This window comes from Lepidochelys kempii, chromosome 22, assembly GCF_965140265.1.
Source record: "Lepidochelys kempii isolate rLepKem1 chromosome 22, rLepKem1.hap2, whole genome shotgun sequence".
NCBI lineage: Eukaryota > Metazoa > Chordata > Testudines > Cheloniidae > Lepidochelys > Lepidochelys kempii.
Genome location: NC_133277.1, coordinates 18191578 through 18203582, shown reverse-complemented (window position 1 = coordinate 18203582; position 12005 = coordinate 18191578). Strand labels below are relative to the sequence as shown.

Genomic DNA, 12005 nt, shown 5'->3' with positions numbered 1-12005 from the left:
TAGAGACCCCAGAGAGCTCGCCCCGGGAACCCGCTAGAGACCCCAGAGAGCTCGCCCCGGGAACCCGCTAGAGACCCCAGAGAGCTCGCCCCGGGAGCCCGCTAGAGACCCCAGAGAGCTCGCCCCGGGAACCCGCTAGAAACCCCAGAGAGCTCGCCCCGGGAACCCGCTAGAAACCCCAGAGAGCTCGCCCCGGGAACCCGCTAGAGACCCCAGAGAGCTCGCCCCGGGAACCCGCTAGAAACCCCAGAGAGCTCGCCCCGGGAACCCGCTAGAGACCCCAGAGAGCTCGCCCCGGGAACCCGCTAGAAACCCCCAGAGAGCTCGCCCCGGGAACCCGCTAGAGACCCCAGAGAGCTCGCCCCGGGAGCCCGCTAGAAACCCCAGAGAGCTCGCCCCGGGAACCCGCTAGAGACCCCAGAGAGCTCGCCCCGGGAGCCCGCTAGAGACCCCAGAGAGCTCGCCCCGGGAGCCCGCTAGAGACCCCAGAGAGCTCGCCCCGGGAGCCCGCTAGAGACCCCAGAGAGCTCGCCCCGGGAGCCCGCTAGAGACCCCAGAGAGCTCGCCCCGGGAGCCCGCTAGAGACCCCAGAGAGCTCGCCCCGGGAGCCCGCTAGAGACCCCAGAGAGCTCGCCCCGGGAACCCGCTAGAGACCCCAGAGAGCTCGCCCCGGGAGCCCGCTAGAGACCCCAGAGAGCTCGCCCCGGGAGCCCGCTAGAGACCCCAGAGAGCTCGCCCCGGGAACCCGCTAGAGACCCCAGAGAGCTCGCCCCGGGAGCCCGCTAGAGACCCCACAGAGCTCGCCCCGGGAACCCGCAAGAGACCCCAGAGAGCTCGCCCCGGGAACCCGCTAGAGACCCCAGAGAGCTCGCCCCGGGAACCCGCTAGAGACCCCAGAGAGCTCGCCCCGGGAGCCCGCTAGAGACCCCAGAGAGCTCGCCCCGGGAGCCCGCTAGAGACCCCAGAGAGCTCGCCCCGGGAGCCCGCTAGAGACCCCAGAGAGCTCGCCCCGGGAGCCCGCTAGAGACCCCAGAGAGCTCGCCCCGGGAGCCCGCTAGAGACCCCAGAGAGCTCGCCCCGGGAGCCCGCTAGAGACCCCAGAGAGCTCGCCCCGGGAGCCCGCTAGAGACCCCAGAGAGCTCGCCCCGGGAACCCGCTAGAGACCCCAGAGAGCTCGCCCCGGGAGCCCGCTAGAGACCCCAGAGAGCTCGCCCCGGGAACCCGCTAGAAACCCCAGAGAGCTCGCCCCGGGAACCCGCTAGAAACCCCAGAGAGCTCGCCCCGGGAACCCGCTAGAGACCCCAGAGAGCTCGCCCCGGGAACCCGCTAGAGACCCCAGAGAGCTCGCCCCGGGAGCCCGCTAGAGACCCCAGAGAGCTCGCCCCGGGAACCCGCTAGAGACCCCAGAGAGCTCGCCCCGGGAACCCGCTAGAGACCCCAGAGAGCTCGCCCCGGGAGCCCGCTAGAGACCCCAGAGAGCTCGCCCCGGGAGCCCGCTAGAGACCCCAGAGAGCTCGCCCCGGGAGCCCGCTAGAGACCCCAGAGAGCTCGCCCCGGGAGCCCGCTAGAGACCCCAGAGAGCTCGCCCCGGGAGCCCGCTAGAGACCCCAGAGAGCTCGCCCCGGGAACCCGCTAGAGACCCCAGAGAGCTCGCCCCGGGAGCCCGCTAGAGACCCCAGAGAGCTCGCCCCGGGAACCCGCTAGAGACCCCAGAGAGCTCGCCCCGGGAGCCCGCTAGAGACCCCAGAGAGCTCGCCCCGGGAGCCCGCTAGAGACCCCAGAGAGCTCGCCCCGGGAACCCGCTAGAAACCCCAGAGAGCTCGCCCCGGGAACCCGCTAGAAACCCCAGAGAGCTCGCCCCGGGAACCCGCTAGAGACCCCAGAGAGCTCGCCCCGGGAACCCGCTAGAGACCCCAGAGAGCTCGCCCCGGGAGCCCGCTAGAGACCCCAGAGAGCTCGCCCCGGGAACCCGCTAGAGACCCCAGAGAGCTCGCCCCGGGAACCCGCTAGAGACCCCAGAGAGCTCGCCCCGGGAACCCGCTAGAGACCCCAGAGAGCTCGCCCCGGGAGCCCGCTAGAGACCCCAGAGAGCTCGCCCCGGGAGCCCGCTAGAGACCCCAGAGAGCTCGCCCCGGGAGCCCGCTAGAGACCCCAGAGAGCTCGCCCCGGGAGCCCGCTAGAGACCCCAGAGAGCTCGCCCCGGGAGCCCGCTAGAGACCCCAGAGAGCTCGCCCCGGGAGCCCGCTAGAGACCCCAGAGAGCTCGCCCCGGGAGCCCGCTAGAGACCCCAGAGAGCTCGCCCCGGGAACCCGCTAGAGACCCCAGAGAGCTCGCCCCGGGAACCCGCTAGAGACCCCAGAGAGCTCGCCCCGGGAACCCGCTAGAGACCCCAGAGAGCTCGCCCCGGGAGCCCGCTAGAGACCCCAGAGAGCTCGCCCCGGGAACCCGCTAGAAACCCCAGAGAGCTCGCCCCGGGAACCCGCTAGAAACCCCAGAGAGCTCGCCCCGGGAACCCGCTAGAGACCCCAGAGAGCTCGCCCCGGGAACCCGCTAGAAACCCCAGAGAGCTCGCCCCGGGAACCCGCTAGAGACCCCAGAGAGCTCGCCCCGGGAACCCGCTAGAAACCCCAGAGAGCTCGCCCCGGGAACCCGCTAGAGACCCCAGAGAGCTCGCCCCGGGAGCCCGCTAGAAACCCCAGAGAGCTCGCCCCGGGAACCCGCTAGAGACCCCAGAGAGCTCGCCCCGGGAGCCCGCTAGAGACCCCAGAGAGCTCGCCCCGGGAGCCCGCTAGAGACCCCAGAGAGCTCGCCCCGGGAGCCCGCTAGAGACCCCAGAGAGCTCGCCCCGGGAGCCCGCTAGAGACCCCAGAGAGCTCGCCCCGGGAGCCCGCTAGAGACCCCAGAGAGCTCGCCCCGGGAGCCCGCTAGAGACCCCAGAGAGCTCGCCCCGGGAACCCGCTAGAGACCCCAGAGAGCTCGCCCCGGGAGCCCGCTAGAGACCCCAGAGAGCTCGCCCCGGGAGCCCGCTAGAGACCCCAGAGAGCTCGCCCCGGGAACCCGCTAGAGACCCCAGAGAGCTCGCCCCGGGAGCCCGCTAGAGACCCCACAGAGCTCGCCCCGGGAACCCGCAAGAGACCCCAGAGAGCTCGCCCCGGGAACCCGCTAGAAACCCCAGAGAGCTCGCCCCGGGAACCCGCTAGAGACCCCAGAGAGCTCGCCCCGGGAGCCCGCTAGAGACCCCAGAGAGCTCGCCCCGGGAGCCCGCTAGAGACCCCAGAGAGCTCGCCCCGGGAGCCCGCTAGAGACCCCAGAGAGCTCGCCCCGGGAGCCCGCTAGAGACCCCAGAGAGCTCGCCCCGGGAGCCCGCTAGAGACCCCAGAGAGCTCGCCCCGGGAGCCCGCTAGAGACCCCAGAGAGCTCGCCCCGGGAACCCGCTAGAGACCCCAGAGAGCTCGCCCCGGGAGCCCGCTAGAGACCCCAGAGAGCTCGCCCCGGGAACCCGCTAGAGACCCCAGAGAGCTCGCCCCGGGAGCCCGCTAGAGACCCCAGAGAGCTCGCCCCGGGAGCCCGCTAGAGACCCCAGAGAGCTCGCCCCGGGAGCCCGCTAGAGACCCCAGAGAGCTCGCCCCGGGAGCCCGCTAGAGACCCCAGAGAGCTCGCCCCGGGAACCCGCTAGAAACCCAAGAGAGCTCGCCCCGGGAGCCCGCTAGAAACCCAAGAGAGCTCGCCCCGGGAGCCCGCTAGAGACCCCAGAGAGCTCGCCCCGGGAGCCCGCTAGAGACCCCAGAGAGCTCGCCCCGGGAGCCCGCTAGAGACCCCAGAGAGCTCGCCCCGGGAGCCCGCTAGAGACCCCAGAGAGCTCGCCCCGGGAGCCCGCTAGAGACCCCAGAGAGCTCGCCCCGGGAGCCCGCTAGAGACCCCAGAGAGCTCGCCCCGGGAGCCCGCTAGAGACCCCAGAGAGCTCGCCCCGGGAGCCCGCTAGAGACCCCAGAGAGCTCGCCCCGGGAGCCCGCTAGAGACCCCAGAGAGCTCGCCCCGGGAACCCGCTAGAGACCCCAGAGAGCTCGCCCCGGGAGCCCGCTAGAGACCCTAGAGAGCTCGCCCCGGGAGCCCGCTAGAGACCCTAGAGAGATCGCCCCGGGAACCCGCTAGAGACCCCAGAGAGCTCGCCCCGGGAGCCCGCTAGAGACCCCAGAGAGCTCGCCCCGGGAGCCCGCTAGAGACCCCAGAGAGCTCGCCCCGGGAGCCCGCTATAGACCCTAGAGTGTTCGCCCCGGGAACCCGCTAGAGACCCTAGAGAGCTCGCCCCGGGAACCCGCTAGAGACCCTAGAGAGCTCGCCCCGGGAACCCGCTAGAGACCCCAGAGAGCTCGCCCCGGGAACCCGCTAGAAACCCTAGAGAGCTCGCCCCGGGAACCCGCTAGAGACCCCAGAGAGCTCGCCCCGGGAGCCCGCTAGAGACCCTAGAGAGCTCGCCCCGGGAGCCCGCTAGAGACCCCAGAGAGCTCGCCCCGGGAGCCCGCTAGAGACCCTAGAGAGCACGCCCCGGGAGCCCGCTAGAGACCCCAGAGAGCTCGCCCCGGGAGCCCGCTAGAGACCCTAGAGAGCTCGCCCCGGGAACCTGCTAGAGACCCTAGAGAGCTCGCCCCGGGAACCTGCTAGAGACCCCAGAGAGCTCGCCCCGGGAGCCTGCTAGAGACCCCAGAGAGCTCGCCCCGGGAACCCGCTAGAGACCCCAGAGAGCTTGCCCCGGGAACCCGCTAGAAACCCAAGAGAGCTCGCCCCGGGAGCCCGCTAGAGACCCCAGAGAGCTCGCCCCGGGAACCCGCTAGAGACCCCAGAGAGCTTGCCCCGGGAACCCGCTAGAAACCCTAGAGAGCTCGCCCCGGGAGCCCGCTAGAGACCCCAGAGAGCTCGCCCCGGGAACCCGCTAGAAACCCAAGAGAGCTCGCCCCGGGAACCCGCTAGAGACCCTAGAGAGCTCGCCCCGGGAACCCGCTAGAGACCCTAGAGAGCTCGCCCCGGGAACCCGCTAGAGACCCTAGAGAGCTCGCCCCGGGAACCCGCTAGAGACCCTAGAGAGCTCGCCCCGGGAGCCCGCTAGAGACCCTAGAGAGCTCGCCCCGGGAACCCGCTAGAGACCGTAGAGAGCTCGCCCCGGGAACCCGCTAGAGACCCTAGAGAGCTCGCCCCGGGAACCCGCTAGAGACCCTAGAGAGCTCGCCCCGGGAGCCCGCTAGAAACCCTAGAGAGCTCGCCCCGGGAACCCGCTAGAGACCTTAGAGATCTCGCCCCGGTAACCCGCTCGAGACCCTAGAGAGCTCGCCCCGGGAACCCGCTAGAGACCCTAGAGAGCTCGCCCCGGGAACCCGCTAGAGACCCTAGAGAGCTCGCCCCGGGAACCCGCTAGAGACCCTAGAGAGCTCGCCCCGGGAGCCCGCTAGAGACCCCAGAGAGCTCGCCCCGGGAACCCGCTAGAAACCCTAGAGAGCTCGCCCCGGGAACCTGCTAGAGACCCCAGAGAGCTCGCCCCGGGAACCCGCTAGAAACCCTAGAGAGCTCGCCCCGGGAACCCGCTAGAAACCCTAGAGAGTTCGCCCCGGGAACCCGCTAGAGACCCCAGAGAGCTCGCCCCGGGAGGGAGCTCTACAGAAATCCCGCCTTTGCAAGCATGGGATTTCCAGCAAACCCGGCCACATCCAGAGCTGATCACGGGAACCTGCCCGGGGCTCACAGGACGGGGCAGCACAAGCCCCAGCAGGGAATTAGATCTTGTCAAGAGACAGCGGGACACGCCCAAACCAATACCCAGACTGACTCCCTTCCCCCGCGGTGACTGATCGGTACTGGGCGGGGGTCACACCCTCGCCCGTGGGCCCCTTGCTCTAGCTGCAGGGCCTAGGGGGAGAGCTGCTGTCAAACAGGCGCCTGTCCCCGGGGGGGGCTGGTACCCAGCCCCAGGGAGATGCTGGGAGTGAAAGTGACCTGGGTGCAGGGCTGGAGAGAGGAGACACAGCCCTGCCATGCCCCGGGGTTCCCAACCCCTGGGATTGGCCTGGAGTCTCCAGGAACCAAAGATTAACCTGTAGCTCGGGATGAAACCTCCAGGAATACAGCCACCACAACTGGCCACCCTGGGTGGAGAGCGCCTGGGCCCAGGGCTTACAAGGGGCCCGGGGAGCCCCACAGGGTGCTGCACCGTCCCTCCCAGGGGTGCCCCCCAGAGTCGCCGGAGCTGGTCCCACCCAGCCCCTGGCCCCCCAACAGGGGCAGTGGCTGCAGGCCCCAGAGAGCCACCAGCGCGAGCCCCGCCCAGCGGCCCGAGAACGAAGCCCGCGGGCGCTACACGCTGGCCACGTGGGTCCTGGAGCCAGCCCCGGGGGCGCTGCAGGGGAGCGGGGCCACCAGGACCCCTCCCGGAGCCCCCGGCCCTGCAGCGGGGGCCGGCCGGCGCGGCGCGGCGCGGCGCAGCTGGGGGCGGGTTCCCGGGACGGGCGGACGTGACGCACCTGTCATCGGCTACACTGTATCCTGGGGCCGGTGCGGGCTGCACGGGGCGACCAGCCGCCGGAGCCGGGAGGGACCGAGAGCGCCCCGGGCCGCCCCGATCCATGAGGCTCCCTGCACGGTGAGGGCTGCGGGGAGCTGGGGTGCAGAGCAAGGGGCAGCTGGGGGGTGCGCTGCAGGGGCAATGGGGGCAGGGGCAGTTGGGGGGCAGAGCAGTGGGGGGCAGGGGAGTTGAGGGGGTGCGCTGCAGGGGCAGTTGGGGGGCAGAGCGGGGGGGGCAGGGGAGTTGAGGGGGTGCGCTGCAGGGGCAGTTGGGGGGCAGAGCAGTGGGGGGCAGGGGAGTTGAGGGGGTGCGCTGCAGGGGCAGTTGGAGGGCAGAGCAGTGGGGGGCAGGGGCAGTTTCCGGGCCCAGGAAAGGGACTAAATCGAAAGCAGGAATGAGGCGAGGCGGGAGGCTCGGGCGAGGGGTCAGGGAGCTGGGCAGGGGGGCAGCATGGGGCGGGCATAAGGTGAGAGGAAAGGAAAGAAGTGGGCAGAGAGAGCTTAGAGTGGGGACAGAGTCCGGTAGGGGGCCCAGCAGAGGAAGCCAGGGGAAAAGGGAGCAAGGGAGTTAGGGGTCCCTTGTCCTGGAGAATGACAGCATTTCATTCTTCCCTTAAAGGAGTTATTTATCCGACTCCCCTCCTCCTCCAGTCCCCCAATAGCTCTCTCTCTTCCCATGTGTTTAGGAGGAGGTTCTGGGAAAGTGCAAACTGTACCCTCTTCTGAAGGGGCTAATCCTGTCCCGTTTGCTGGGGGCTGGACAAAGACACTTCTGCTGAACTTTCATATATCCCTGAATATCTTGGGCACGCAAAGAGCCAGGAGACTAGCACTGTCCAATAGCCTGACACTCAGTTGGGAGTCACAGTTTCTGGGTTGCTATCCTGCTCTGCCACTGATGTGGCTGTGTGACTTAACTTCCCTGTGCCTCCTTTCCCCCACATGAGTCAGGAATGAGACTTGCGAACAATGATTACTGTGTGTAAAATACCTTGGGATCATCTGAGAATAAGGTCTTATAGAAAATCAAAATGTTATCTATCGTAATTATGTTATTTATTTGAGCATAAGCTTTTGTGGGTAAAAACCCCAATTCTTCAGGTAAAAACCCCACTTCTTCAGATGCATCTGAAGAAGTGGGGTTTTTACCCACGAAAGCTTATGCTCAAATAAATCTGTTAGTCTTTAAGGTGCCACTGGACTCCTTGTTGGTTTTGTGGATACAGACTAACACAGCTACCCCCTGATACTTATTGTAAATATGATTATTCAGCGGCCTTTGTGTAGTTTTATCAGGTGGTCTGTCTTTGGCTGCTTGTTTTCTCTATTTCAACACCACCCTATCTCTTCAGGAAGTGGGGAAACTTTGAAGGTTTTAGCAGCTGGTGTGTTCAGAAATTTACAGCTATCAGTTTCCTCCTTAGAGGAGATCAGTCATATAAAAATACCCTGTTTGGGGTAGGGTAGATCTCAGGATGAAGTAGGATAGAAACCTGGCTAAAGGCATCCCATATGCTGAGTTAGCAGTTGTAATCTGCAATACATTTCCTCCAACTACTATCTACCACTTTCTGAGCTGTTCATACTTTGTTCTCATGCTCCCCAGCTCTTGGCATGTTTCCGTCTCCCAACATCTAGGCCTGTTTGATTTTCTTGAGTGTCATGGAGTCATAGAATTTAAAGGCATTCTGGGTGCTGAGCAAGCTGATGTTGCTGGTTAAATCACCCCCAGGTCTTCCTGCTCTGAGTTGTTTTCCTTTTCTAACCTGCACTACAAAACCCTACAGGTTAGAACAGAACAGAGTGTGAACCAAGATAAATAGGGCCCATGACTAACACTGAGCATGACAGAAATGCAATGATACTTCTTTGGAATAATGACTCTAAGGGTGTGCCTACACACAGAAGTTGCACTAATTGAACTAAAGGCTGGTACTCAACCACTTCAGTTAAATGAGTACAACTTCTGTCTGTAGATAAGTCCTAATAGTGAAGTCTTTAGGGCTGCCAGAGGTCGTGAATATGCTTATACAGACTTTCATGGGGGTACTTCTGATTGTCAGTTATACGCAAGGCACTAGAAAACATGAACACTGTAATTCTTGCAAGTGGGTATGCATAAAGAGCTACATGCATGGACTTTTCAAACATACTGTGTGAACAACTCAAGGGTAGATCATGCAAGTGCTTTCCTGGCATAACTATAGCTTTGCTTCAAACAAACCATTTAATAGAGGGTAAATAATAAGTAAAACTTGAGGCCTGTCAATTCAGAGGAACATTCATGTTATTAGTTCTGTGCATGTCCTGTCCACTTGGACGTTAGTGAGTGAGTTTCAAAGTGAAGCTGTTACTGCCTCAGTTAACCATTTACTGAGAATATTCTGTATTTTCTAAGTGCAGTCAAGGAGCATTTCATAGAAGTTAATTAAGCCTCAAAAATCTTTATAGGGTGGATAAATATCCCCATTTTATAGTTGGGTAAACTGAGGAGAAGTGACTATTGAGTGTAACTGATACTTTGGCTCACAAGACAGCTATTGTGCCTTGCAGAAACTTTTAAAAAGTGGGAAGTTACTGATTTGCTAAAACTGTTCACAAAAATAACCTTTGACACAGAGCCCTACTGTTTCGATTGAGCAAGCAATGTCCTAATTGCAGTAGACAGGAATCAAAAAATGAGTAAGCAGCAGTTAGTGATTATGCAGTTGAAAATTAATGAAATACAACAAAGTCTGGAAATGGACTAAAAGTGGCCAGTTGTAGGGCTGGTTCTCACAGACTGTGCTATCTACTCTCTTTCTGCTATGTGTTGTCTAATTAACTAATTATTTAATATATCCAGTCAAGTTGACTTCTGAGGGCTCTTTAATTACTGAACAAATTCAAACCTTACTAAAACCCTTGTTGGAACAGTGTCCATGGCAGAGCTGGGAAAGAAACCCAGTTCTATTCCCTGACCCAGCGGTTCCCAAACTTGTTCCACCGCTTGTGCAGGGAAAGCCCCTGCCGGGCCGGACTGGTTCGTTCACCTATCACGTCGGTGGGTTCGGCCGATCGCGACTCCCAGTGGCCGCGGTTTGCTGCTCCAGGCCAATGGGAGCTGCTGGAAGCAGTGGCCAGTAAGTCCCTCGGCCTGCGCCGCTTGCAGCAGCTCCCATTGGCCTGGAGCAGCGAACTGCAGCCACTGGCAGCCACAATCGGCCGAATCTGCGGACGTGGCAGGTAAACAGCCCGGCCCGCCAGGGGCTTTCCCTGCACAAGCGGTGGAACAAGTTTGGGAACCACTGCTCTAGCCCCCTGATCTGACCCAGTGGGTTGGTTTGGAGTTGTGTCTGCAGCGTGATTGTGTTTTTGTCACTCAGTGTGCTAATGGGAAATACTGGACATGGATCTGAAAGATTTGAGATGGAAAGGGAAGCTGAGGGCAGGATACATAACACAAGAACCAGGGGTCACCCAATGGAATTAATAGGCAGCAGGTTTAAAACAAATATAAGGAAGTACTATTTCACACAACACACAGTCAACCACAGGAACTCATTGCCAGGGGATGTTGTGAAGGCCAAAACTATAACAGGGTTCCAAAAAGAACTAGGTAAGTTCTTGGAGAATAGGTCCTTCAATGGCTATTAGCCAAGATGGGCAGGGACAACAGGGGATGAATCAAAGTAACAGCCGTGTTAGTTTGTATTCGCAAAAAGAAAAGGAGGACTTGTGGCACCTTAGAGACTAACCAGTTTATTTGAGCATCCGATGAAGTGAGCTGTAGCTCACGAAAGCTCATGCTCAGACAAATTGGTTAGTCTCTAAGGTGCCACAAGTCCTCCTGTTCTTTTAGGGGATGAATCCGTTGATGATTGCCCTGTTCTGTTCATTCTCTCTGGAGCACCTGGCATTGGCTGCTGCCGGAAGACAGGGTATATTGGACTAGGCAGTATAGCTGTTCTTTTGTTCTTTTTTGTTTGTTTTTGACAGTGGTCTGCTTGTGCAGAGTCTGTGCCTCCTGGAGCTTAAAAGGAGCACTTGGAAAAGGCAGATGAACCGTGAACTTGTGTGACCTTTTCTGACTCAGCCACTTAGTGTAATATTTCAGTGAGCAGGTTGGCTTTGGTCTCCAGCAACGTCATGCCACTACGGAAACCCCCCTCTCCCCTGCAATCGGCAGATAGTCTTCTGGATCCTGGCTTGTGGTGCATCACTTCATAATGGCGATACGGGAATGCAGTGGACAATGGAATGTTACCATCTAGCAGCCTATCTGTCTCATGGGGGGAGGGATAGCTCAGTGGTTTGAACATTGGCCTGCTAAACCCAGGGTTGTGAGTTCAATCCTTGAGGGGGTCATTTAGGGATCTGGGGCAAAAATTGGGGATTGGCCCTGCTTTGAGCTGGGGGTTGGACTAGATGACCTCCTGAGGTCCCTTCCAACCCTGAGATTCTATGATTTGTTCACCCTTGAAACTAAGTGTTGACAATTCATTTGTGTGAGATCTTTTATCTCCATTACACTTTTTAATGAGCCAAAAGCCAGTTACAGTCATTCATGTTCCCTTTTCACAATAGGTTGTGATTTTTTTTTAATTGCCCCTCCCTTCCTGTTCCCTGATCCTTTACCCATCATGAGCATTAGTTGCTGATGGTGTCTGACAGGAATTGCACCCCACTGACGTATTTCACATGCTTGTAAACTGAGTAGGGGGAAAGCTCTTGTGTAATCGTTAACAATTAAACTGCTGGTGAGGTGAAGTATCACAGAGCTCCAGTGACTATTAATGCACTAGTCCAGGCACATGATGGGGTCAGAGGCGGGCGGGGCTGGAGGGTATGAATATTCTCACTCCTGCATGAAGTGGGACTGGCTTTCAGTGCAACATGCCACCGAAACCCAAAGTCAGATCCTTGGTTGTGGAGTTTGAAATGTGGCCTCAAGTTACGAGCAGGTGAGAGTCGGATCACAGAGAGGAAAGCAGTGGGTTCCTTCTGCTGGGGACAGGCTAGGAATATGTTTAAGGAGACTTTCCAAGAAGGATCTGGATCTCAGATGTGTCCATCTGATGTGAATATAGAGGTGTTGTAATGTTTTGTTTCTGTGTAGCTTTATATTGTTAGCCTCATGCCTCTTCCCTGTAGGCTGGGGCACAGCTGTCTGAGCAGAGCCAGAGGAGGAAACAATCAGGCAAACTGTCCTTTTGTTCTGCCACTCAACGGCATTCAAAAGGAAACCCAAGGCTGGAGACTTTTTTCCCTGTTGAGCCTCGGGTTGAATCTGCCCAATGGTCAGTGATCCCAGGAGACAAGTCAGCAGTTTGTCTGGCAGGCAGTAATTTCACTCGCCCACAATGGGTTCATGGCTGCCAGATGACAGGATATTTTCTCCTAGGTTGGGTGTGGCATATTCAATTCCAATTCTAACATTATTGGAAAGGCAACTAACTCCATGACAGTCAGCACAC

The 12005-nt window shown here is 60.2% G+C and overlaps 1 protein-coding gene across 2 annotated transcripts in view; it reads left to right on the top strand.

Moving 5' to 3' along the window:
* The first annotated feature begins 6490 nt into the window (after positions 1-6490).
* Positions 6491-12005, top strand: part of PCSK7 (proprotein convertase subtilisin/kexin type 7) — a 56430-nt gene continuing 50915 nt past the window's right edge. The window contains exon 1 of one of the 2 annotated variants that reach the window (XM_073321063.1): positions 6491-6628. The gene's annotated coding sequence lies outside the window, so the exon portion shown is untranslated. Of the gene's footprint in view, positions 6629-10984; positions 11493-12005 lie in introns of those variants that run through there. The other variant, XM_073321065.1, reaches the window with a different exon arrangement.